Source organism: Macaca mulatta, chromosome 9 (genome assembly GCF_049350105.2).
Source record: "Macaca mulatta isolate MMU2019108-1 chromosome 9, T2T-MMU8v2.0, whole genome shotgun sequence".
Lineage (NCBI taxonomy): Eukaryota > Metazoa > Chordata > Mammalia > Primates > Cercopithecidae > Macaca > Macaca mulatta.
In genome coordinates this window covers 115922351-115944067 of record NC_133414.1, presented here as the reverse complement: position 1 = coordinate 115944067, position 21717 = coordinate 115922351, and the positions used below count along the sequence as shown (strand labels likewise).

The 21717-nt window shown below is 51.2% G+C and overlaps 1 protein-coding gene across 4 annotated transcripts in view; it reads left to right on the top strand.

Annotated features, from left to right (window-relative positions):
* The window catches only part of SH3PXD2A (SH3 and PX domains 2A), a 256400-nt gene that overhangs the window by 63960 nt on the left and 170723 nt on the right, over positions 1-21717 (top strand). The gene's annotated exons all lie outside the window — the stretch shown is intronic.

Genomic DNA, 21717 nt, shown 5'->3' with positions numbered 1-21717 from the left:
ATTGTTAATTGATTACGAGCCCAGATGTGATCTCAGAGTCTTTGTAAAAAACAAAACCGAATATCTTTAGGAAGTCACTACCTATCAGTTGGCAATGGCACCTTGAGATGAAACTAACTGGCCACCCTCTCATCTTGTCCATTTCCCTTATTTGACAGATGAGGAAATGAGGTCCCAAGTGGGGAGTGATTGTCCAAGATCACAGCAAGTGACAGCAGGACTAGAACTCCGATGCTCTCGCTTCTAGCTCACTCCAATCTGGGTTCCTAGCCTTCCACTCAGAAGTCCTCTTTGTGTTTTTGGTTGAGGAGGCAGGAAGCTTCTGTTGCCTCACTGAGAGCCCCTGGAGGGAGGGATGGGGAACTATTCACTCTCCCTAGACAGAAGCTGCCTTTGCAAAGAGCTGAAGACTTCTCTCTAGATCCCAGAAAGGTCGCTCATGGCTCCCTCCCAGCCTCAGCTGCTTCCTGGAGCTCAGCCTACCTCTCCTGCACCGTCACCTGTCTCTCTCATTGTTGAATAATAAACCCCATCTCTGCCAGGGGCAGTGTCAGAGTCAGCTCACACCACCTGCATGACTGCTCAGAGCTGCACACCTTGTTTTCCTGGTGTACATGTCAGGGTGTGTTTGGGTGTCACGTCAGGGAGGCATTGGAATGCAGTTGCTGCCTCTGCCACCTCCTTCCTCCTCTGGTCCGAGGCCCAAAGGTCCGACTTAGAAAATTCTACTTTGCCCCTACCGGGCCCCCATCTTACCCCTCTTTGGATAACCAACAGGAAAGTTGTCTGGGAAGTGTGTTGGGGGACAGTGCCCCCCTCCAAACTGGAGAATGAAGGGAAGGGGGATCTTTGGTGGTGGCCAGGTGAGTGTTGTGTGTGCGTGCATGTGTGTGTGCATGTGTGTGTGTGTGCGTGTGTGTATACACACGCTGTGAAGCTTTAGGCGTGACCAGGCCACTCTCTTCCTGCTGGCGGGAATTTCAAGTGCCTCTTGGCACCTCTGGAGGAGCACTACCTACGTGCCTGACTCCACGCATGGTGCTGGGGACCCCACGGGGAAAATCCAGGGTCATCCTGGGTGAAAGAACCCTCAGCTGGCAGAGCATGAGGGTGGAATGCACAGAACGGGTGTTGCCGCACTAAGTGGGCAGCCCGGGATGTAGACCACCTGCATCATGCCTGCATGCTCTGGGCATTCCCTTCGGCTTGTGGGGGCAGCTTCGATCTAGGGCCTGAAGGTCTTGGCATCCTGATTCTCCCACCCCCCCACATCCTCCCCCACTGGCAATGGCAGCAGCTGGTTTTGTTTTTGACTCTTATGGAATGAGGCATGTGGGACAGTCAGGTAAGCTATGGGAGCCTGAGCTGTGGGCTTTTCTGAGGGAAGATAGAGTTACTCATCCCTCTGGGAGGCAATCTGCTACCAGCGTAGTGACCAGGGGTTGTGAGCTGCATTGATTCCCTCATTGGCAGCCCCCGCCCCAGGCTGGACCTCAGTTTCCTGATGATTTTAGGGGCTGCCATCCCTGTGTCTCAGGGACACTAGTTTATTTTATTTTACTTTTTGAGACAGAGTCTTGCTCTGTCGCCCAGGCATGCGATGGCATGATCTCGGCTCACTGCTACCCCTGCCTCCCGGGTTCAATCAATTGTCCTGCCTGAGCCTCCCGAGTAGCTGAGATTACAGGCACCCGCCACCACGCCCAGCTAATTTTTGTATTTTTAGTAGACATGGGGTTTCTCCATGTTGGCCAGGCTGGTCTCGAGCTCCTGACCTCAGGTGATCCGCCTGCCTTGGCCTCCCAAAGTGCTGGGATTACAGGCATGAGCCACTGCACCCGGCCTCAGGGACACTAGTTTAGATTAGAACATTGTGGAAGTAGTTGGGAAATTGGAGCTTTTTCCTTTATATCCTCAATTTAGCTGAAGCCAAGGAAAAAAGATTTTATATCTCCCAGAGACCTCCACAGATGGATGACATCAGGCTCTCCAAAGGACTTGTGGGAGTCCTGGTGCCAAATTGCCAACTTTCCAAGTAAGGGCAGCATCTCCCAGAGATGGAAGGTTCAGGCTGTGTTATCAGCCAGGCTTATTTGGGTTTGCGCCTTGGCCTGCCCCTTTACCAGCTGTGTGAACCTGAGTTGCCCTCCAGGAGTCCCCACCTTCCCATCTACAAAAGGGCTGTACTTGTAGAACCCGTCCCATGGAGTTCTTGTGGGATGTGAAGATGAGCCTCAGGAAAGCCTTGCCGTCATGCCTGGAGCAGCTGTGAAGCATTATTATTATGAGATTGTTGGTGTTGCCTCTGGTACCCCTGGAGAGGAGAAGGGGCTCCACAATCCTCCCTGTGAACACAATGCGTGCCCAGCCTGGATTAGGGGAACATTCTTCCCAGCCACAAAAGGGTCTTGGGTACCTCCAAGCTGCAGTAAATCAATGCTTGGGGCTGGCGAGGAGACAGACCCCAAAGCCACCAGGGTTTGGCACTATCTGCTAATGACGGAGCGTTGATCTGGTGCTCAGTAAACGAAGTGGCCAGTTCACCCACCCTGGCAGTCTTGTGCTCAGTGCTGGATGGGGGGCTCAGGAAGAGCCCAGAAATGTGGTCCATTTAGATATACCTTGTTCAAAAAGGTTTTTTGTTTTTTTGTTTTTTTGCCAAACAGGAAGCATGAGGCTGGTGTTTGGGCTGGAGCTGAGATGCTGGCAGAGGGTCTTTGGGTGGATGACAAGCCGGCCATTCTTCCTGCTGAGACAGTCCCGACTGCCCCTCCCGAGGGCAGCCCTGGTGGAGGCCAGCCTGCCTTGCTCCCCAGGGAGACAGGCTTGTTTTGTTCTGGGTTTTCCAGGGCTTCACTGCTCATCGTGGAACCTTTGAGGAGGAATCCTCAGTGGGAGGGTGGAGGGAAACCCCTCTGTGTGTGCCTGCCCCCAAACCATCCAGCAGTGCAACAGGGTGGGGACCAAGACAGAGGAGACTGGGCCAGGCAATCTGGCAGAGTGCCAAAGTTTTGAGTAAAATGTGTAGGAGGACTCCAAAATGGGGACTCTATCCATTACTTTATATATATTTTTGGTGCATATTGAGAAAAGTTAGCTGCTGCCTGAATCTGGCAGTTGGGACAGTTTGGAACACCTGGGTTTCTTGGCTGTGTAGTCAAGAACCAGGGTGCAGGCTGGAGCCATGGGCCTGTGCCCTGGCTGGGTGTCAGAATCACCTGTGATCTGGGTTCACCTGCGAGCCAGATTAAAAATGCATCCAGATTCCTGCTCCCCACCAGCCTCCTGAATCTGACTGTCTAGGGCTGGGTCCCTGTGTCTGGAGTTCTGACTGACTTGATAAGTGAATCCGATGCAAAGCCAGACTGAGAACTGTGGAGTGTTGGGATAAGGAGACACTGGGGCCTGAGGAGCTCCCTGTCACGGCTGCTGGTGGTGCCTGCAGGCGACCTCAGTCCCAGCGGCCAAGGGCTTCTCTCACCTCTGCACTTTCTCCTCAGCTCAGGAAGGGCAAGAAGGAAGGAAAGAGCCTAGGGACAAACCTGACTTGCTCCTCTTCAGGCAGGGGAGGTTGGGGAGCAGTGGTGGCCCCTCAGACTGGGGAGACTCTCCGCAGGAACCGTGTTGGTGCTTGCTTTGTGTCAGGCCCTGTCCCACATCCTTTCCATGATCACCCCTGAACTGCTTACAGCCCACCCTGGGATGTAGGCACCACCACTCTCCCCCATTTTTAAAAATTTATTTATATATATATATAATTTTATATATAAAAATATAGATATATAAAAAGAGGTCTCAGTCTGTCACAAGGCTGGAGTGCAGTGGTACAATCAATCATAGCTCATTGCAGCCTCACTCCTGGGCTCAAGCAATCCTCCCAGCTTAGCTTCCTGAGTAGCTGGGACTGCAAGTGTGCAGGCCAGCCTGCCTTGCTCCCCAGGGAGACAGGCTCGTTTTGTTCTGGGTTTCCCGAGCACCATGCTGGGCTAATTTTTAAATTTTTTGTGGAGATGGGGGTTTTCGCTATGTTGCCTGGACTGGTCTCAAACTCCTGGCCTTAAGTGATCCTCCTCCCTTAGCCTCCTTAGTAACTGGGATTACAGGTGCAAGCCACCACCCCCCAACATTCCCCCTTTTTTAAAAAAGGAGGTGAGGGTACTCAGGTCACATAGGATGTCAAGGTCTCACCATAGGTAGGTGGAGGAGCCAGGATTCAGACTGGGCAGTCTGGTGCTGGAATCCATGCGCTAAGCCGTTCCTCTCTGCTGCCACTTTGATGTGCTGCAGAGCCAGCCTGGGAGGCCCCACACCTCGAAGAGGAGAGGAGTCCTTTCCCTTCCTTGCCAAGAAGGCTTCAGCCTTCTTCACCTACAGAGCAGGAGGGGCAGGTGGGGGCTGGGCATAGAAAGAAATGGTCAGTTTCTGTATGTTCATTTCCTTTCTCTGCTCAGGAGTCTTGGATTCTCCCTGGGGTGTTCTCTGTCTGTCTCTCTTTCCTCAGTTTCTCTGTTTCTCTCTGTGTGTCCGTCTGAGGTCTCTGAGCCCATCTCTGACTGTGACTCTGTTTGTTCCTGTGACCTTTCCCTGCACCTCCATCTACGCTGTCATGTCAGCCTCCCCAGAGGCTTTTTCTCTCTCCCTGATTCTGTCTTTGCCAGTCTTGTCTGCATGTCTCATCCCAGGATGCGGCTGCATCCCAAGCCAGAGTCTGGGAGAAGAGCAGGTGGAAGCCTGCTCTGGTCTGCATGGGAGTCTCCAGCTGGGATTAGTGAAGGCAGAAGCCCTTGCAGGGGAGGGAAGCTGCTTGCCCTCTCAGGAGACTGTGGGGAAGGGGAGGCAGCTGTCCCGAGAGTGGCTCGTGCCTTTTAGAATCAGGCGGCAGTCTTGGCACCTGATGGGGAGGCTGCCCTGCCTCCTGTGGGCAGCCATGATGGCCAGCCGTTGTTCTGTCCCCTCCCAGCAGAGCAGTGACTGCTTCCTCCCTTCCCTGGGCCATGTTGTGCCAGGGGGGCCCTATGAGTACAAGGGGCTGGCAGTGGCCTCAGCCCTCACTCAGGCTACCCCCGGAGAACGGAGTTTGGAGTCTCTGTGGGTGGGGTTAGGGGCACGGAGGGCAGGAGTCTTGGGCCAGCTCTTCCCCTTCTCTGGACAGAGGGTCCCCCGGGTCTCATCTGTCTGTTCCATAGCCTAATCCCTGCCCACTCCTGTGCTAACTGTTCCTCTAAGGCCACACCTGCCCCATTGCTGTTCCTGCTAGAAATAGCTGAGCAGTACGCAGGTGCCCAGGAAAGGGAGTGGCTCTTGTAGGGTCAGGCTGGCCCCCAAGCTGTCAGTGATCCAGGTCAGGTAGGTGTCAGGAACAGGCTCGGGGCAGGGCTTTGCTTGCCCTTGAATATCTTCTCTCAGCGAACAACCATTTTCTCTGGTCCAAGCCTTTGCCATCAACTGGAAGGAAGGGTTGGGAGTGAGCACCTCAACACATTTGTTGAGCATCTGCTAAGGGTAAGTCATGGTGTCCAGAGTGGGGCTGAGGGGCTGGAGACAGATGCAACCCGAGCTGACCTGCAGACTGGTTACCCATCTAAGCAGACACACCTAGTGGGCTGCGGCTCCCAGTGTCTCTGCGCTCCCAGGTGTCTCTGCGCGTAAGCCACACGTGTACCTCCACCTCAGTGTGTTCCAAACCCAGCTGCCATCTGGACCCCTCCCCACATCCTCCCCACTCCCTTCTTCTCGTTTTCCCCCTTCTCCCCTTCCTTCCTCATTCTTACTTCTCCTCCTCCTCCCCCACCTCCTCCCCTTTCTCTTCCTCTTCCTCCTCCTCCACCCCAGCAGACCCATCCTCCTGCCTCCTCACTGCACCCCCCGAGTTTTTACTGGGACTGCCCTGCCCTCCAGCCAGCCGCTGCCAGTGCTTCTCTGTGCTGCAGCTTCTCTCCAGTGTTTATTTGTAATTATGAGTGTTTTCAATCCTATAGAAAATAATATCACAGGCGTGAGAGGACACACTGCCCAGATTTAACACATGTGAATATTTTGCCACATTTGCTTCAGATACGTCTTTTTTAAATAAATAAAATGGTGCAGATAGAAGAGGTGTCTGGTCAATACTACATTCCCTTCCTCCTGCCTCGGGTCTGTGTGTAGGAGTGGAACTAGAGGTGGGTCTAGGAGAAGGGCTGGGGTTCAGGTAGGCTGGGAAGGCGCTCCAGGCACAGGCATCCACGTGGGTAAGGTGTGGGACAGGACCACCTTGGGCATGCACAGAGGCTAGGGCGACCCCTGCTTCTGTGACCTCTTGGGGTCTGGAGTCCAGGGAGGGCGGGGCCTGGAAAAGGGCAGGCCTGCACACAGGTGCCCCAGCAACCCCCGAGTAGCCAGCACCTTCTCTCCCTGCACTTCCTCTTCCTGCACCTCATTCCAGGTGGGCAGCTCCCCCTGTTTGAAAGGAGCCCATCACCTGAGTCAGCAGCTGGGCTGCCACCTGGAGAAGCAGCCTGCAGCTGGGCACCAGGGTGGGCTTGGAAGACACCAAGCTTTGCCGGGGGACTTTTCCTGTTGCATTTCCCAGGTCCCTGGCAGGAGGCAGTTTTTCCCCCAAGGAGAGCCTCATCAGAAGGTCTGGCAGCAGAGCCTGGGAAGCACAGGCTGCCCCGGTGGCTCGCCTCGCTGCGGGGCTGCTTTACAAGGCTTCCCTGGCAACACTGCCGGAGGTTTATTTTTAGCTGTAGGGATTCCTCTCTTTTTCCTTCTGGGCTCCACCTTGTTCTCCCCTTTCCCCACTGTGAAGAAACACTGGGAAGCCCTTGGCTTAAGGAGATTCCAAAAAGAAGTTATAGGAGACGTCTATGGGCAAAATAAATGCCTGACCTGAGTGACCAGGGAGGAAGCCATCCACGCAGCAGATGCCAGCTTTGACACCTTCAGACCTGTACGGGGCACACTTGTGCCTGGGTCAGCTGCTATGTGCATCTATGGTGCCAAAAGGGATTCAAACCCAGTTGGGACCACCCCATACCTGGCCAGTCATGTCCCATGTCCAGCCCAACAGCAAGTCAGCTCGTACTCAGCTCATCTTCTCAGACTTCCCTCCAGAGACAGCCCGGATCTGCCATCTTCCTCTCCATTGACTGCCCCAACCCTGGTCCAGCCCCGCATCAACCTCTTACCTGGGCAGCTGAGACAGCCTCCTCAGGGGTCTCCACATTCTCACTGTCACCTCCTCCGTAATCCAGTCTTCCCATGAATCAGAGCCCTCCTAAAACATAAACCCTATCCTAGCAGACCATGGCCTTGAACCTTTCTGAAGACTCCCTTTCTTTCTGGAATGAACTCCAAACTCCTTGCCCGGCCCCCAGGCCCTGGGTCATGGCCCTGCCTGCCCTTCCAGACCCATCTCTGCCACCCTCCTGTTGCTTGTTCTCAGCACCCCAGCTCACTTGCTTCACCTGCTCCTTGGGCACCAAGCGCAGTGCTGCCACCAGGCCTTTGTCCTTGCTGTTCCCTCTGCCTCTAGTCCCTTCCCTTAGGTCCCCAAGGAGCTGACTCCTGCGCAGTCAGACTCAGCTCACATGGCACCTCTCACAGAATCCGAGAGCTCCCCCAGTCATGCATTCATGTACTCGTGGTCACTTTGTCACATTCTACTGTCTTCAAAACACTTATTGCAACCTATTACTATTTTTTTTTTTTTTTATTTTTTTTTAAGAGATGGACTCTCCCTATGTTGCCCAGGCTGAACTCCTGGGCTCAAGCTATCCTCCCACCTCAGCCTCCAAAGTCTGGGATCACAGGGATGGGCCACCATGCCCAGCCCATTGTCTTCTTAACTGTCGTTTACTGTGTCATTCCCCACCTCCCTCCCCTTCTCCCCAGAATGTGAGCTTTCAGAGAGCAGGATGCTGCCTGCTGATAGCTTCTGTTTTCCCGATGCCTAGAACAGTGCCTGCCATATATGTGTGCTCGGGAAATCATTGTGGAATGAATAAATGAATGCATAGTGAGCTGCTGCTGGGCATGAAGGAATGGGAGAAAGAGGCCTGCTGTCCTCCTCCTCCGCTTTAAAGGCATGTTTTATTTAGCTCCCGTTCCTCCTCTTGTGCGCCCATCTTTGCCTATGGGCTAGATTTACTATTGGGATCCACTTGTCAAGGATTAGATGGAATCTTTATGGCAGAGAACAATGAGGGCTTCTCAAATTTTCATGTGCGCATGAACTACTGAGCAATCTTGCTAAAAGACAGATTCTGATTCAGCAGGTCTGCCTGGGGTTTGAGATTTTGCTTTTCCATCAAGCTCTGAGGTGATGTCAGTGCCACAGTCTGCATTGAGTAGCACTGGCGTGGAACATTGGGGGGCTATGTTTGAAGTCCCTCTTCTCCATTCCTCTCTTATTCTTCTTTCAATCCCAGTGGGATCTTTCCCTTGTTAGGTCATAGCCCTTCGTGACGAGGTGGGGATCTGATCTGGTGAATTTGGGCTTTGTGAGGAGCCCTGTTGCAGCACTTCCCAGAGGCTGCCCAGCAATGGCGTGTGCTGCCTTGGAGAGGTGGTGGTTCCCATCATTGGTTCCTCTGAGCTTGAGGGTCATGTCTCGGGCCTGTTGATGCCCCTGTGGCAAGGAGGAGGCCCCTTCCTGCAATTCAGCTTTGTGTCTCTGTGTGCTTTCTACAAGCTTGTGAAACCAGGATCTTGAGGTGTGGCTCACTGACCTGGAGTGACTTTCAGAGGCCATCTGGCAAGTCCTCCACCCTTCTCAGTCCTTCCTGGGGAAAGCATGGCATTCTAACCACTGTGCATGCGGGTTTGATAGATAGGGCTGTGGGAGAGGGGTGACGGTTTAGTTCCAGCAATAGTTGAGTCATGTAGGGAATGTGATGCCTGACTTGATTGGATCTAAGATTAGAACCCGCTGGAGGAATCTACATTTTCTATTGCCTTCCCTCTTTTAGTTTGTTTCAATAGACCTTGATTGAGCTCCTCTGTATGAGTCAGGGCAGGCTAACTGCTGTATAACAAACTCAGTGGCTCAACATAATAAAGACTTATTTTCTGCACAGGTCCCAGACCAAAACAAGTCACTAGAGGGCTCTGCTCCAGACAGTCATTCAGGAACTCAGACTCCCCCAGCTGGTGACCCCATCCTGCATGGATTTTTACATCTAGCCAGCAGGCAAAGGAAGAGAGAATATGAAGGATTGCAGGCAGATTCTGTGGGTTATGCCAAAGGGAGGGGTACATTACCCTGCTCCCGAGCCACTGGTCAGGATTTAGTTCCATGATTGTACCTCCCAGCAAGGGAGGCTGGGAAATGTATTCTAGTCATAGGTCCAGGTGTGTGTTGGATACCATGATGGACAATGGGAATATCAAGGCACAGACATGACTTTCAAGAAGCTGACAGGCTTTTGGAAGGAAACAGTTTCATAAGCAAATCATTAAATCTAGTATGGTAAGCATAGTTCTAGAAGTGTGACCGATCTGCTGGAGTGATGGGGAGGAAGGAGCGGTGGAACAGCAGGTTACTAGGGGAGACCTCAGGCAGGCCAGGCAGTGTGCAGGGACGGACAAGCGAGGATGGCAGGGCATGTGACTAGAGAGGTCAGTCGAGCAGAGGTCATGAATAGGCTCGTGTCCCACAGGCAGCAGAGAGCCAACAAAGGGTGTGAAGCCAAAGATGAAATCTGTAGATCGGGGAGCAAGTTGTAGCAACGTTAGAGACTGGTTCGAACTTAGCACTCTTCTTGCCTGGACCTTTGAAGAGGTTTCACATGTATCTTGGTCTCTCATGCCAGGAAGTTTCTAACAGAGGAGGAAGGGGTGGCAGTGGGGAGGTGACTCTCCAAGTCACCTAGTGCAGGCAGTGCTTCTGGCTGGAGTTTGCTGGGCCTGCCTGACCTTTGAGGGTTCCACTCAGCAACACAGGGCCTCAGTGGTGGCTTCCAGTGTCTTCAAGGATGCTTTCATTGCCCTCTCCTGAGTTCTAGGATGGCCCAGCCACTGTTATTTCCTGGGAAGGCCAAAGAGGCTGGTGCTGGTTCACAGCCCCAGGGCTCCCTATTAACCAGGCAAGGCTGCAGGGAGGAGCTGAACTCTGCCTGCTTGACCCCAGCCTTCTGCAGTAGCCTACTCTTTTGCTTTTCCTTTTGACAAGACTTTGGGGGAAGAAGGTTCTGAGACCTATGGGCATCTTGACCCATTTGGAATAGAGAAAACAATGAGGAATGGAGATGCTTGGGGAAGGGAAGGAGAAAGGCTAGGATGTTAGACTGTCATTTAGAAGTGTTCCACTTGGCTTCCCTTTCCAGGAAGCCCATCAGGGTTGCACACTGGGAGCTCGTTCTGGAATCTCCTTGCCTTGAGCAGCGGCCTGGGCCCAGGACCGCTGAGGGTCTGTTTTGGCTTCATCTTTGCCAAAAACTGCTCTCTTTGTCCCAGATTTCGTTCTGAATTTGATCCCATAGTGGCCAAGGCACTTGGGGTACCACAGTTCTAGGCCATTTGGAGGATGACTCAAGAACAACTGAGGCTAGGGGTGTGGTTCAGCCGGGAAAAGGTTAAAGCCGGTTGCCTTCCTTCTCCTCCCCTCTTCTTCAGGACCTCCTCGTATTTTGGATGGTCCTTGGAGTTTGTGTGAGAGAGAAAAGTGTCAGGCATGTTTAGAGGGAATTTCAAAAACCTGTGAGTGGTCTCTGGCAAGGCTAGGGGATGGCTAGAGATCCCCAGGAGGAAACAGGGTGACCACAGCGAGGAGCCTGCCAAAAAACACCTCGAATCTGGGCAGACCTCCTTCTCTGCGGAGTGTCACCACCGGCGCCCTGGGCTGGTGCCAGGATTCCTCTGGCTGGCTGTCCCACACACAGATGTTTCTTTCACCACTCTCCATCCTCTGTCCTGGCCAGATGTGTCTTCCTAGAATTCCACTTCTAGTGGAGCAGTGTTTCTCCTCTGCTCAGCAGCCTCAGGGGCTGCCTGTTGCCTGGAGGAGAAAGTCTGAGTTCTTCCTCTGTTTCAGATGACCCTCGCAGCCCTGCCCCTCACACTGCCCCATGTACATCCTCCCTGCCCCAGCACCAGGCTCCCACAGCTCCCACACTTCCTAGGGATGAAAGGGAGGGAAGTTCACAAGCAGCCAGGGTGGCACACTGGGGTATCAGGAGGATGCTGGGGTGTAGCTCCCATCCATAGTAAGAAGCCAGCCCCTCACGGCGCCTCATGCCTGTAATCCTAGCACTTTGTGAGCTGAGGTGGGTGGATCGCTTGAAGTCAGGGGTTCGAGACCAGCCTGGCCAACGTAACGAAACCCCATCTCTACTAAAATACCGCAATTAGCTGGGCGTGGTGGCAGGTGCCTGTAATCCCAGCTACTCGGGAGGCTGAGGCAGAAGAATCACTTGAACCCAGGAGGTGGAGGTTGCAGTGAGCTGGGATTGTGTCACTACACTCCAGCCTGGGCGACAGAACAACTCTGTCTCAAAAACAAAAACATAGTAAGAAGCCATGCCTCAGATTCTGTGACTCCTGGGGAGACTCTATTCCTTCCTCCAGGAGCCAGGCTCAGAGCTGGCCACATGCAGAATATCTGATCTGACTGCTTTCGTTACTAGCTCCCTAGGTGCTCTGCCACCCTGGCCTTATGCTCTTCCCTCTTGGCCAAGGGGAGCTGAAGTCACCTGAGCGATCTGCGTTGGGACGAAGCTCAACAGCCTTAGGATGAGAAACGGTGTGAAATTATAGGTTAAAAACCCAGAAGGCCTTACAGCCGTTGGCAGTTAGGGTTAGATGGGCCTGACAGATGGCCCTGAGCGGCTCCCTGAAAGCAGAAAGGGCTGGAGGAGGGCATCAGAGATCAGGGAAACACCACTGGAGTCTCTTTACCTTAAAACTGGTGACCCCATCCATCTAGCACTCACAGTAAGGCAAGTACACCTGCTCACCTGTATTCTCATTTCATCTGCACAGTGCCATGGGGCGCTGTTTCTACTCCCACTTTACAGATGAGAAAATGGGGTCACAAAGAGATTAAGTGACTTGGCCAAGGTCATGTAGCTAGGAAAGAATAAGCTGGAGTTCTGACTTCAGCCCTCAAGCGTTCCACTACTAACTAGACCACTAATAACGGTAAAACAGTGCCAAGAGAGGTGCCTCCTTCTGGGGGTTTCCTCTGCCTGGCCTGTGTTAAAGCACTCTACATATTCATTTTCCCTTTTTAACCTCAGCCACCATGGAGGGGAAAAACAGGCATGGCCCCATTTTACAGATGAGTAGACTGAGGCTCAGAGAAGTTAAATGGGAATAATGACTTCTGGCATTTGGCAGCACTTGCTTGCATCTTCTCCTTGGATCCTCACAACACCTGTGGAGACAGGCAGGTCCAGCATTTCACAGATGAGGCTGTGGTTGCCCAGAGAGGTCAAGTCACTTGCCCTGGTTGCCCAGCAACTTCTTGCAGGCTAGAACTAGAATCTTCCTCTGTTGACTCCAACCTAGTGCTCTTTCTCTCCTGCACAAAGGCCATGGGTCAGCAGGTGGGGATGTGTGGAATGAGCCCACTGGGGTAGGTTTGGGGACAGGCATGGGTAGCCAGCCTCCTTGGGCACCTTTTGGGCATCAGAGAGGCTTTCTGTGGCTTGAGGATTTCCCCTGGGATTGCATCCTCCGGCACGTCTTTGCTTAATTCACCCTGTGTACATCTCACTGCAGGTGTTGGGCTGTCCTCCCAGGCCCAGCATGTTAAATGTCACATCAGCCCCCACGCACGGAATGAGCTGCTGGGAAAGCCAGACGCCTCCTCCCCAACCCTGGCCCACGCATGCCAGCTGCGCAACTCCCCTGGGGCCCGTAGGTGCCCAGAGCCAAGCTGGCCCAGGCCAAGACACTTCCCAGACCCGTCCGCCCCTCTCAGTCTCCCTGCTGCCTCCCTGACCTCAGGGTTGTAGTTTCCTAAGCACTTTCCCTGGCATGAGGGACACAGCCTGGTGTCGTAACAAGAGTAATGGTGACAGGGATGATAAGAATAGCTGGTGTATATGGAGCACTTAGTGCCAGGCTCTGTGCTAATCACTTTACCTACATTATCTCATTTAATCCTCTCACCCACCTGACCAATCAGGTTCTGTCCCTGTCCCCAGTTCGCAGATGAGAAAACTGATTTGAATGCAGAGCTGCCTAGCTATGCACCATTTATTTTTCTTCTTCACATTTTCTAAAATGTTGTGTAAGCACCACTGTGATTCAGGAAGAGACTCTTCATAGTATACAGGCAGGTATTTATCTTGTAATGGTTATGCTTCGTTTTAATGTGTGTTAATGGTATGGGTTGAAGTTTTTATGTGTTCCTCCCAAAATTCACATATTGAAGTCCTAGCCTCTGGTATGTGACCTTATTTGGTAACAGGGTCATCAAGATGTAATTAGTTGAGATCATGTGGGAGTAGGGTGGCTCCGTAATCTAACACGACTGGTGTCTCTGTTAAAGGGGGAAATTTAGACAGACACCCGCACAGGGAGAACAGCATGTGGAGATGAAGGCAGACATCAAGGTGATGCTTTTACAAACCAAGGAAAGCCATAGATGACTTACATCCCTGAAGCCAGGGGACAGGCCTGGGACAGACCCTTCCTCACAGCCCTCAGAGGGAACCGACCTGCCCATACCTTCATACTGGACTTCTAGCCTCCAGGACTGTGAGACAATCAAACTCTTTAAGACACCTAGTTTGTGGTACTTTGTTACAGTGGCCCTAGCAAATTAAGTACAGTTAGAATACACACACACACACACACACGCATGAACACAATACCCTTTTTTTTTTTTTTTTTTTTTTTTTTTCCCCCGAGACAGGGTCTAGCTCTGTCACCCAGGCTGGAGTGCAGTGGCATGATCATGGCTCACTGCAGCCTCAACCTCCTGGGTTCAAGTGATCCTCCCTCCCCAGTCTCCCAAGTAGCTGAGACCACAGGTGCACACCACCACATGCAGCTAATTTTTAAATCTATATATTTTGTAGAGGTGGAGTCTCACCATGTTGCCCAGGCTGGTCTGAAACTCCTGGGCTTAAGCAGTCCTCCTGCCTTGGCCTCCCAGAGTGCTGGGATTACAGGCACGAGCCACAGTGTCCAGCCTATACACTTATCATTTGAAGACAGAGAAAGGGACCATGAGCCAAATAATATGGGCGGCCTCTTGAAGCTAAAAAAGGCAAGGAAACAGATGCTCCCCTAGAGCCTGGGAATGGAAATGGCTCTGCTTTCCGCAACCCAGACACTGGAAACAGCAGCTTAGTGAGTGTGTGTTATTATCAAACGGGCATGTGAGACCTCCCACCTGCCAGTCCCCATCCCAGAGACTCCAGCCACATGCAGTGCCGTCCTTGAGATGGGTTCTGAAAATGACTTCTCCATCTTGTCACACTGCTGGTGATGCTTTAGGGCGCCCTAATTCCCCCTGAGAGTGGCACATCAGGCATCTGCCCTCATCCAGTCCTGGTGCCAGCTGTGTGGTCATCCTCAGGTCACTGGAATAAATGATCAGGGGCCTCCACCCCGGATCCCAGCACTTTCTCTAACACACGGCAGCATTTCATGGAATCCATGAGCAAGGCAAATCACTCCCATCCCGCTGCTTCCTGTAGCAATCCTGACAGTCCCACCTCCGAGCATGAGTCCCTGCCATTCCTCCCTCTGGAAGGCCTTCCTCCCGTTTCCCAGCTCTCTATTCAAGGCCTCGCTCTGATGTCTCTTCTGAGACATCCTTTTGCTCACTGCAGCCACACTGATGGTGTCCTTTCCTAAACTCCCATCACCTGGCTTTTCATACCACTCAGCAGGTTGACACTCACCTAATGCTGCTAGGTAAGTCCCTTGTGCCCATGTGGGTGTCCCAGCTCCCACTCAGATCACGGACCATGACTGACACTCCTGAATCCTGCTGATGTGGTAAAGGCCTGGTTGGGAAGGGACCTGAAGTAGTGAAGGCTCGCATGTTTTCTAGAAAATGGTCGAGGAAGACTTCTTTGACTTGTTAAGGAACTTTGGAACCTGGAGTGGGCTCCCTTTCAAAGTCGGGGTATGTTCTGGCACCGTGCTTCCTCAGCGTGGCATGAGCCACGTCCCAGCTAAATGCATCCCAACTCCTTGCCAGGGTGGACAGGTCCTCTCTGTCTCCTCTCTCCCTCTTCCTGGCTGTTCCTTCAGGCCTATCTGGGGGGCCACTAGTATGGAAATGGCAGAAGAGTCACTTAACTTGAATATAGATCATTAGAAATGATCCAATCTGCATAACACTCCAGGCAACCAGCTGGGACACCGCAAGGGCTGCGTTTTAGGAGCAAGGACCTAAGTAAGACCCTAAAGTAAGGCCTACTGTAAACTCACCCTAATGAAACCCAAGAATAAGTCCTAACAATATCCACAGAGGAGACAAAATTTGGAGGTTGAGTCACATCAAGTTAGAGGTACTTGGAAAATCCCTAGGACTTTCCATAGATCCACCCTAAGAAAGCAGAGAACTCTGCCTACATAAGTTTAAGGTGATTAACCAGTACTTGAATTGGCTCCTAGAACAAAAATCAATGCTTTTCAGAGAAAAATAACAGAATCCAGAGTCTCTACAGCATATTAGCCACAATGACAAGTCTAAAATGAAACATTACTAAGTGGTCAAAGAAATAAGAAAATATGACCCATAGGTATAAAAAAGTACTAGAAACTAACACAGAGATGGCCCAGATGTTGAAAGACTTTAAGGCAGTTAAATAACTAAGGGAAAATATGGATTTAATGAGTAAGCAGATAGCAGAGAAATGGAAACTATAAAAAATAGAGTCAAATAGAACTTTTGAAACTTAAAAGTGTGATAATTGAAATGAAAATTTCACTGGATGAGCTTACCACCAGTATGGAAATGGCAGAAGGATCACTTAACTTGAATATAGATGATTAGAAATGATCCAATCCGCATAACCGAGAAAAAAGAATGAAGAAACACAGAGTTCCAGAAACATGTAGTACAATATGCAGTCTTCTGACTTACGTGTTTTAATAGTCCCAGAAATAGAAGAAAATTATAATGGAGTAGAAACAAAACTTTTTTTTTAAATGGCCACAAATTTTCTAAGTATTATGAAAATTACCAACTTACAGATTCAAGAAGCCTTGTGAACTCCCAAAGAGAATAAACATAAAGAAAATGGCTGGGCATGATGGTTCATGCCTGTAATCCCAGTACTTTGGGAGGCCAGGACAGGAGGACCACTTGATGCCAGGAGTTCAAGATCAGCCAGGACAACATAGTGAAATCCTGTCTCTACAGGAAAAAAAAAAAAGACAATTAGCTGAGTGGTGCACACCTGTAATCCCAGCTACTCGGGAGACAGAAGTGGGAGGATCATTTGAGCCCAGAAAGTCAAGGCTGCAGTGAGCTGGGATTGTGCCACTGTGCTCCAGCCTGGAAAACAAAAGCTTGACCCTGTCTCAAAAAAAGAAAAGAAGGCTGGGCGCAGTGGCTCACACCTGTAATCCCAGCACTTTGGGAGGCTGAGGCAGGCAGATCACTTGAGCTCAGGAATTCGAGACCAGCCTGACCAACATGGCAAAACCCCATCTCTATTAAAAATACAAAATATTAGCCGGGCATGGTGGCACACACCTGTAATCCCAGCTACTCAAGAGGCTGAGGCAGGAGAATCACTTGAACCCGGGAGGAGGGGGTTGCAGTGAGCCGAGATTGCACCACTGCACTGCAGCCTGGGCAACAGAGCGAGACTCTGTCTCAAAAAAAATAAAGAAAAGAAAAACCACACTTATCATTATTGTCCCTCTCTTTTTCTGTGATATTCGCTGATGTGTCCCCTGCATGTAACACAGGGACTGCTTAGTCCTCAGCTAAGTAGAATGAACAAATGAATTCTGAGGTTTCCCGCAATCTGGCATGGTCCCCACAGAGACTGGGTGGACTTGTCTCATTCCCTCTCTTTTTTTTTTTTTTTTTTTTTTTTGAGACAGAGTTTCACACTTGTCGCACAGGCTGCAGTGCAATCCTGAGATCTCAGCTCACTGCAACTTCCGCCCGCTGGGCTCAAGCGATTCTCCTGCCTCAGCCTCCCGAGTAGCTGGGATTATAGGCGCCCGCCACCACGTCCAGCTAATTTTTGTATTTTCAGTAGAGATAGGGTTTCATCATGTGGTCAGGCTGGTCTTGAACCCCCGACCTCAGGTGATCCTCCCGCCTCGGCCTTCGAAAGTGCCAGGATTACAGGCCTGACCCACAGCGCCCGGCTGTCCTTGTCTCTTTTTAAGGGGAATTTCTGGGTCAGGAAAGCCACCAGCTTTTTGTAGTAATGCACCCTTTTTTCTTGAGCTAGACAGGGCAGAAGGTGAAGGTTTGAGGATTTGGGCCTGAAAGCCTGAGTCGCTGGGAGCTCCACCCTCTGGGAGGGGCGAGGAGCCGGCCTCTTGGGTTACAGATGTGCCCCAGCTGGGCTCGTCCGTCCTCCCTTCTCCCCTCCGTGGATTGCTGCGTAGCCCTGCCCTGGGAGAGCTGCTGAATCAGCTTTCCCTGGCTGGAGCCAGCGCGTGGAGCCCAGCTGTCCCCTATCTCTCACAGGATCCACCCTTTAGATAAACTGCCTGGCCTCCTCCACACACTGCGAGGTTCTGATGTGGTTGCGAGGGACTCCATTAGCCAAACGCCTCTCACTCCAGCCAGGACCCTTGCGATGGGCCCTGCTTTTCCTCCAGCCTGAGTTAGGCCGGTGCTGGAGTGACAGGAGAATCCACTTCCTGCCTGCAAAGGTGGTCCCACAGAACTCTCTGCTGGGCGGAGCCTTCCTGCCTCACCGCCCCCGCGCCCAGGCTTCCTCCTTCCTCCCAGAGGGCGGGGCAGCAGGTTCAGGAGACAGCCCCGCTCAGCGCCGATTGTTTTATCTGTGAAAACCAGCCCTGCAAATTGGGTAGTGACCAGGCTTCACAGCCCGCTTTGCAGCCTGCCTGGCCCTCTGGGAGGGGTGACATTTTCACTGTCTCTCACCGCCCGCCAGTCTGACGTACTGAGGACCAAGATGCTGAACTGCGCAGCTTTGCCAGCTACAAGCGTCACACAGAGTGAACTCTTACTTGGTTTGCTGTGGAGTCTGAGCCCAGAGATTTGCTTTCGTTGAAAGTTGACCTGTGGGCAGAAAAAGTGTCCCTGGCAGCTGGTTAGCTGTGCTTCCGTTTTCCGTGGCCAGTGGTCCATGGGGGTGGGGGATGACTGACGGGGAGAGCAGCTCCGGGGCTCTGCTGGCTTAGCCTGGTGGTGGGATTAGGTGACAGGTGTGGCTGGGCTCAGCACCTGAGGTCCCGCCCATACCTGCTGAATCAGAACCTGCCAAGAGCTGTGGATGCATGTTGAAGGTTGTGAAGCCTGGCTCCTTGATGTGAAGGCTGCAGGGTGTGTGTGTTATTTTGACGGAGACTCGCTCTGTCGCCCAGGTTGGAGTGCAGTGGCGCCATCTTGGCTCACTGCAGCCTCCTCCCAGGTTCAAGCGATTCTCCTGCCTCAGCTGGGACTACAGATGTGCACCACCATGCCCAGCTAATTATTGTGTTTTTGTTGTTGTTGTTTTAGTAGAGATGGGGTTTCTCAGGCTGGTCTGCGAACTCCTGGCCTCAAGCAATCCTCCTGCCTTGTCCTCCTAAAGTTTTGGGATTACAGGCATGAACTGCTGCACCTGGCCGCAAGGCTACAGTTTAACTTATTTCTAGCACCTAAGGCAGAGCCTGACCTGGAGAAGGCATACAGTAACTGTTCTTGGAGGAAAGGAATGAATGCATGAGTCCTGCCTGCCCCTGCCTACTCCCCACAGCACCACATTCCCTCTGCACTGTGAGAATCTCAGTCTCTTAGGTCTGAAAGAGATGGAGGAGTCGGAGAACATGCATGTCAGAGCTGGGGAAAAAATGTCAAGTTTTTGTAGCCTAACTCCCTCAAGCCCCAGAGAGTCATAGCAACTTGGGTGAGGTCTCACCACCTGTGGTGGAACAGCTGGTCGCCTTGCTTCGGGAGACAGGTTGTTGAGATCAGGACAAAGTGTTCCATACCTGGGTGTGTGTTGCTGGGCCCACCTCTCTCCTCAGACATCTCCGTACCTCTTCATCAGAAACCTATGGAGCCATTTCTCCGAGGCCCCAATAACATGTTAGTTATCCATTTATGAATTCTCATTCTTCTTATGGAAAAGATTTAAGGTACTTATAAATATGCATGGAATACAACAAGATAAAAAGTAAAAAGGAATACATTGGTATTAAGGAAGTGTGCAGATGTGTGAACAAGGGTATTCACTATAGTGCTTTGTATAGTAGTGAAAAATCAGAAACAGCCTAAATATCCAACAGTAGGGGAGTGGGTAAATACACTATGGCTCATCCAGAACTGAAATTCTGTGTACCAATTGAGAATGCTGACGTGGCCCAGGCACAGTGGCTCACGCCTATAATGTCAGTGCTTTGGGAAGTCGAGGTAGGAGGATCTCTTGAAGCCAGGATCTTGAGACTAGCCTCACAGTGAGATCCCATCTTTACAAAAAAATGTTTTAAACTAGCTGGGCATTGTGGCACACACCTAGTCCTAATTACACCAGAGGCAGAAGTGGGAGGATCACTTGAGCCCAGGAGTTTGAGGCTGCAGCAAGCTATGATTGCACACTGTACGCCAGCCTGGGCAACAGAGTGAGACCTGGTCTCTTAAGAAAAAAGAACATGGATATGAAAGTATTCATTGACATGGAAAAAATGTTCATTATGTAGTGTAAAAGTATTGATGGGTTCATTTTATTTACATGGATGGAAGAATGCCTAGCAAAGATAGGTATCCCAAAATATTAATGCCAGGGAGAGAGATTATGAGTGATTTTTATTCTCTTTTTGACCACCCACTGCTAAAACTTCTAGTTTTTTTCCCTTAGCGAACATGAATTACTTATGTAATAGTGTTAGTATAGAAATGAAATTTACAAAAACAGAATATGGGTGAGGAAAATGGGAAAAAGAGAAAGTAGGAGTCCTAATCTATATAGAATTTGTTTGAAAATGTATTAATTTTTAAAATCCTTGCTGAGTGTTAAGATGTAGGAAAGAAAAAAAATCCTGTTTTTAGTGTTATGGCCCAGTTGCTGTTTTTACACATAGCAGGCAATTATTAAATATTTGAGAGTTCGACTTAAAACATTGAGAACTCATGTGGCCAGACGTCGTGGCTCACACCGGTAATCCCAGCACTTTGGGAGCCTGAGGCAGGCGGATCACTTGAGGCCAGGAGTTCAAGACCAGCGTGGCCAAGATAATGAAGCCCCATCTCTACTAAAAATACAAATGTTAGCCAGGCGTGGTGGCACACGCCTGTAATCTCAGCTATGAGAATCACTTGATCCCGAGAGGCGGAGGTTGCAGTGAGCTGAGATCGTGCCACTGCACTCCAGCCTGGGTGACAGAGCAAGACTCTGTCTCAAAAAAAAAAAGAAAAGAAAAATTCATGAGCCAGCTTTTGTTAAATATCCATCTGTATTCAGGGAAGTGAAAGTTAATCATGCTGCAGTCTTTGTCTTGTTTTGAATGGAATCACCAGTGACCTGCCCTTCCTTATGTGGGATCTAAATAACCTGGGTATATTGGGTAATGATTATGCAAGAGACAATCCTAAAATTGTGTGTTAGAGCTGGATGGGTGGACGAACGGATGGATGGATGGAAATAAATGCACACACACACACACACACACACACACACACACACACGCACAAACAATCTAGCCTAGCTTTGTTCCCCCCAAGTCTCATGTTGAAATTTGATACCTAGTGTTGGAGGTGGGCCTAATGAGAGGTGTTGGGGTTGCAGGGGGGCTGATCCTTCATGAATAGTTGGTCCTGTTCTCATGGTAATGAATGAGTCCCATGAGAGCCGGTTGTTTAAAAGAGCCTGGCACCTCCCCCTTGCCCTCTGCTTCCTGTCTCGCTCTGTGATCTCTGCACATGCCCCCTCCCCTTCCATGCCGTGAGTGGAAGCAGCCTGAGGCTTCACCAGATGCCCAGTAGATTGTGAGCTAAGCTAAATAAGCTTCTTTTCTTGATAAGTTACCCAGCCTTGGGTCTTTCTTTATAGCAACACTAAACAGGCAAAGACAAACCGCTTTTCACCACCTCCAATGCTAACACTTTGGTCCAAGTCGCCTTCAGTAGGATCCTAACTGGTCTCCCTGCTTCCACCCTGTGGTCCATTCCCTACGCCATAGCTAAAGCTGTCTTTTCTAAGTGTGAAGCAGATCATCTGCCTCTGCACAGAACCCTCCAGGACTTCCTCCTCCATCACGATAAGCCCTGAGTCTTCACCGCAGCCTCACCAGACCCTCTGTGCTCTGGCCCATCCTGCCTCTCAGATCTCATTGCCTGTCCCTCTGCTCCTGGCTAACACCACTCCGGCCACATTGGCCTTGCCAGGCTCTTTTTGCACGTCCTGCTTCCCTGCCTGAAAGGTTCTCCCTCTCCAGTGTAGCTTGCTTCCTCACCCCCTGCAGGTCTCTGCAGAATTGCTAGCTCGGGGTCAGGCCTTCCTTGCCACCCTATATAAAATGACAACTCCTGCTCTGTTCCGGTGCTGTATCCTACTTGATTTTCCTCCGCGGCACTGATCTGATCTTCCCTGGCACATGACATATTTATTTGTTTGCTGTTTGTCTCCCTCC